The 5,781-nt window shown below is 43.2% G+C and overlaps 1 pseudogene; it reads left to right on the forward strand.

Moving 5' to 3' along the window:
- The first annotated feature begins 3,494 nt into the window (after positions 1–3,494).
- On the forward strand, positions 3,495–4,027 carry LOC125128967 (ferritin light chain-like; annotated as a pseudogene).
- Positions 4,028–5,781: the final 1,754 nt, after the last annotated feature.

Genomic DNA, 5,781 nt, shown 5'->3' on the forward strand with positions numbered 1-5,781 from the left:
TTTTCCACTTAGAGAATTAAGTGCATTCTACATCTCATAATGTTAGTGCATTCTCCTAACTAAAGGGACTTTGCATTAGAGTAGGCAGCTGTACCTCTCCAGTTGCACCTTCTCAACAAACTCAGTTGATATTCATGTAGAACATAAGCTCCGATTTGGGGATAATTGCTAGATTAGCTAATAATAGAGGTCCCTTCTTCCTGCTTCTATTACTCCTTAAATAGCTATTCAGATTGTTAAATCCATTTTTATTCCAAACAGAACAAATTCCAGCAATTAGTGAACATTTTACAGTTCCTGACCTGTTTATAAGAGCATGTTTCTGCTGTACATATTATATGAAAAGTCAGTAAGTAGAGCCTGCTTCATTAATTGCAGCTGCTTTTATGTATGCCAATTTTTAAAAACCACATGCACTAACTTAAAATGCAGTAGCTCAAAGGACAAAATAAAAAAAAATGTTTATTATTTACAGCCAAAGTTGAATAACTAAGGGAAATGATATTTGGAGGAGAAAATTCAGCCTCAGCAATTGGTTAAAAAGACAGTAGTCAGCTAGAGTTTTGATGATGTTTCTACATTCTATCAAGTAATCATTTAATAGTGCTTTGGGAAATGTTTCATTGTTACAAGCACAATGTCAAGATGTCTTTCCTTCCATGAGTTACACACTTTAATACCAGTATTGAAATATGATTTGCATATAACAAAATTCCCTGAAAGTGAGCAATTCAATGATTTTCAGTAAATCAATGCAGTTGTGTAGTCATCACCTAAATTCAGTATGAGAACATTTCCATCAACCTTTTGTCCCTGTGCAGCACATTTCACTCTCACCTTTGGCCACCAGTAACCACTGTTACAGGTTTCCAGAGATCTGCCTTTTCAAGAAATTTCATATAAATGTACCCATACAATATGCAGTCCTTTGTACCTGGATTCTTCCACTTTGAACAATGTCTTTGATGTTCTTCCATATTGTAGCATCTATCAGTACTGCCTTTTTATTGTTAAAAAATATTCCATTATACAGACATGCATTTTGAAAATTCATTCACCAGTTCATGGGCATTTGGATTGTTTCCACCTTTTGTCTACTATAAATAGTGCTGTTGTGAACAATGTGACTCACTTTGGCCCAAAGTATTTCCCTGTAAATTTCAGTAATTGAAATGTACTTCCTGCTTGTGCTTTGGGTTCATCCATATGACTTGCCTTGGCCACTGGGATATTTACAAATGAGATATAAACAGACATGTGCGGGCATGGTTAGGTTTCTATCTTGCACCTCTGCTGTCACCATGAAGAGTTTTCTGTTAGTTCTTGCCTCTAAGCCTGGGCCTAGGCAAGAACACATGTGGAAAAGACCTGCATCCATACCACAGTGATGAGCCAAGCCCAGATTAACCATCATCCTGCAACAGAGCTGCCCTGTGGAGCCCAGTTAGAGCAGGTGATCCTAAATTTGATAGCAGAGGCATGATGGGTCATAGTTGCTTAAAGCCACTGAATTTTGAGGTGTTTCAGTATATAGCAGTGTCGTGGCAGAATACAGAAGCACATGCAATGTGTCTACCTCTTGCCTCACCAAACTGATTTCATACTATTCTCATTCTTATAGTTTTAGCCACTCTGACAGGCTTCTTCGTGTGATTCAAACTTGTCACGTGACTAGTCTTCATCTACGCCATCGTCTCCACCTAGAAGATTGCTTCTCCTCTACCTTGCCTAACTGATCTCCAAGGAGACTTCCTATTTCAATATAAACATCTTTTCATACTAATCAAAATTACCCTATGCCCTTAACATCAATGCATTTTTATTTATGTGAATATCTCAACTGAAAAATAAAAAACAGAAAAACTAAATAAATCTATAGTGATTTAAATAAAAAAGCTGTATACAGCTTTGCTGAGTAACAAGCTGCCTCAAAATCTAGTGGCTTAAGACCCTATTTTATTCTCATGACACTGTGGATGAACACAGTTGGCATGGTCCCTAGGATCACTGATGCAGTGTCAGCTACCAGATCATCACCTGAGGATAGATAGTTTGATTCACCTGCCTGGCATATATAGATTTCAGCTGGGTTACATGCCTCCAGCAGGCTAACCTGAGCTTCTTCACATGGACGCAGAGTTCCCTGGCAGTGAGAAAGAGCAAGTTTCAGTGCACAAAGGGACTGCTTGCATCACATCTTCTGGTGTTCCATCAGTGAAATCAAGTCACATGACCAAGCCCAAAGTCAACGTGGGAGGGGATTACCCAAGGGCATGTGTGCAGAGAGTCATGGTTTAAAAAAAAAAAAGAAAAAAAGAGGGGGGAGGATTATATGGAATGATTGGCTAACAGGGACCTGCTGAACAGCACAGAGGACTCTACCCAGTATTCTGTGATAATCTATGTGGGAAAAGAATCTGAGAATGGATATGTGTATGTATGTGACTAGGTCACTTTGCTATACAGCAGAAATCACAACCTTGTAAGTTAACTATACCTCAATAAAATTTAGAAAATAATTAAAAAGGGGTTGAGGGGATTATCACAGTTTTTCTTCTGGCCCCAATGATCTATGTCTCAACTTGCAAAAATATTAACTCCCTAACAAGAGTCCCCAAATAGCATTCAATCATGGTATTTTATTTCAAGGTCAAAGTCTCCGACCTTGTAATCTGCATTGAGTCTAGCTACAGATGAAGCTACTTGAGAGCAGTTCCTTGGCTATGATCCTTATTGATGCAGAGGCATGAGAACTAAAAAGACAAGTTATCTACCCCCAAATAACTAAGCACAATGGTGAGATAGAAACACACTGTGATACAATCACACAAGAAAGGAATGAACGGAGGCAAAAAGAATAGTTGCTGGTTTACAGAAATTATAAAGTTCAACCAGGTGCATGTTGTCAGGCTCCCCTATTCAGGTTGTGCGCATTAGGACTGGCTCCTTAGACTACTGTTTTCCTGTGCGATTTGTTCTACCAACAATATTCTTCTCTCTCTCCCCTGAAATAGCATCTCTTACCTCAAAAACAAACAAAAAACACAGCTTTTTTTCCAAACACTTATTAAAAAAAAAAAAAAAAGTTCAGAGGAAGGACCCTTTTCCTTTAATCTTAGATTGCACAACTTTCTTAAAACCTTTTTGTGTTTGCTATGCATAGCATTGTATCCACTCTAACAGACAAAATCCACAAGCATACTTCCTTCTTGCACTAAGACTTGTTAGGGCTATTTTGGGATGATGCCTCAATAGGAAGATGCTGTTAAGATTCTTAGAAGCGGAGGCAGTGCGCACCGCAGCCCCCTGGATCTGTCTCTTGCTTCAACACTGTTGGGACGGGAGAGATGCATGGACACCCCTGGCTCCAGCCCCCGACTACCCTCCAACCTTTTTTCCAGTCGCAACTTTTGGAATCAACCACTCAGCTATCTTCAGTCTCTGGGACCAGCCAGCAACATTTTTTGGACTTCACTCCTTATTACCGATCAACCATGAGCTCCCGGGTTCGTCGGAATTATTCCACTCAGGCGGAGGCCTTCGTCAACCGTATGATCAACATGCACCTGCAGGCCTCCCACGCCTACCTCTCTCTGGGCTTCTCTTTCAACCGCGGCGATGTGGCTCTGGAGGGCGTAAGCCACTTACTCCGAGAATCGGCCGAGGAGAATCTCGAGGGCGAGGAGCATCTCTTGCAAAGGCAAAACCAGCGCGGTGGCCACGCCGTCTTCCAGGACGTGCCCGAAGCCACCTCAAGATGCGTGGGGTAAAACCCAGGACGCTATGGAAGCTGCCATTCACTTGGAGAGGGGACTGAATCAGGCCCTTCTGGATCTGCATGCCCTCGGGGCTGCCCGCGCAGACCCCACCTCTGTGACTCCCTGGAGAACCACTTCCTGGATGAGGAGGCGAGGCTCCTCAGGAAGATGGGCGACCACCAGACCAACCTCCGCAAGCTCTCTGGTCCCCAGGCTGGGCTGGGCTGGGCGAGTACCTCTTCGAAAGGCTCACACGCAGGCACGACTAGGAGCTTCTGGATCCCAGTAGCCCTTGAGGAGTTCCTCTGATGCCTGGGCTTCTGCCAGAAGCCCCTCTCTGCAGCCACAAGGCACCGTTTTCAACCACCCTGGAGCCCTCTCCCACATCTTGGACCAAATGCAAACAATAAAGCTTTTTGCAGCAAGGAAAAAAAAAAAAAAAAAGATTCTTAGAAGCGGAGTTCCCATTGTGGCACAGTGGAAACGAATCTGACTAGTGAACATGAGGTTGTGAGTTTGATCCCTGGTCTTGCTCAGTGGGTTGAGGATCTGGCACTGTGCTATAGGTTGCAGACAGCTTGGATGCCGAGTGGCTGTGGCTGTCAGCTGTCGCTCCAATTCGACCCCTAGCCTGGGAACTTCCATATGCTGCAGGTGTGGCCCTAAAAAGCAAAAAGCAAAAAAAGGATTCTTAGAAGCAGTTTTATCTACCTGATGAGGTCTATTAACCAGAATTTTAAATGTTTTAGATATAGTAACAGAATTGTATAGGTGCATTCTTGATTTGATCTTTAATCTGAGGCAATTTTTTTACTTGAAAATGGGAAAATACCTCTCTTTTCCAACCCAGAATGCCTTGGTTACATTATCATCCCTCTAAACTATTTACAAAGTGACTAGTTCTCTCTTTAGCTCACCTCTCTCTTCCAATATCTTACTAGGAACTAAAAGAAGCCAATTGATGCTTTCAACATTCTTTCTGGTAATTTCTTTTGCCACATCTGCACATTAGGAATATTATTCTCTTCCAGTTAACTCAGATGACAGTTTGGCACTGCAACATAAAACAAATCAACTGTTTCCCAACTTCCTAAAAGCAGTGTCCTTAGCACTCCTCTAAATGCTACAAATTATTTTTCACCATTTTATGACTCTGAAAACAGTTTCCTCACCACTTTCCATCATCTGTCCATTGCCCAGTCCCAAAGCTCCTCACTCATATGTTAGATCTTTCTATGAAAACATCCCACTTCTAAGTTTCTATTTCTTTCTGCCGCACCCACGGCATATGGAGGTTCCCAGGCTAGGGGTCCAATCTGAGCTGCAGGCGCTGAACTACGCCAGAGCCACAGCAACGGTGGATCCCAGCTGAGTCTGCGACCTACACCACAGCTCACAGCAACGCTGGATCCTTAACCCACTGAGCGAAGCCAGGGATCAAACCTGGGTGTCCTCATGGATGCTAGTCGGGTTTGTTAACCACTGAGCCATGACAGGAACTCCTACATTTCTATGTCATTTAGCCTTTTCTACATAACAAACCCACCCCAAAGCTTATGTTCAATTCACTCATGATTCTTGTGGTCAGCAGTTTGGGCTGGGCTTAGGTGGGAAGGTATTTCCCAGTGTCACCTGGGTCAGTCACTGGCATCTCAACTGTAATTGGATAGTTTAAGCTCTCCTCATGCTTCTGCTTGCCCATGGGAGCTAGGTGCTGGCTGGGCCTCATATCTTTTGCAGATCTGCCCGGGCTTCCGTGTGGTGGCAGAATTCCCAGTGTCAAGAGAGGGAAAGCTCCAGTGCATGAGTGCTTTTACACCTCTGTGCACTGCAGGTTTTCTTGCATCCCATTGACCAAAGCTAATCACCTGGCCAAGCTCACAGTCAACAGAGAAAAGCAGGGGGGGGGGGCACAGCTCACAAGGATGTGTACAGAGCAAAACACAATTCATTGGTAGCCATGACTCTACCAAGAAGCATTTACCTTTCTGCTTCTCCTTCTTCTTGGCTGAGGAGCCCATGG

Source organism: Phacochoerus africanus, chromosome 6, assembly GCF_016906955.1.
Source record: "Phacochoerus africanus isolate WHEZ1 chromosome 6, ROS_Pafr_v1, whole genome shotgun sequence".
NCBI classification, from domain to species: Eukaryota; Metazoa; Chordata; class Mammalia; order Artiodactyla; family Suidae; genus Phacochoerus; species Phacochoerus africanus.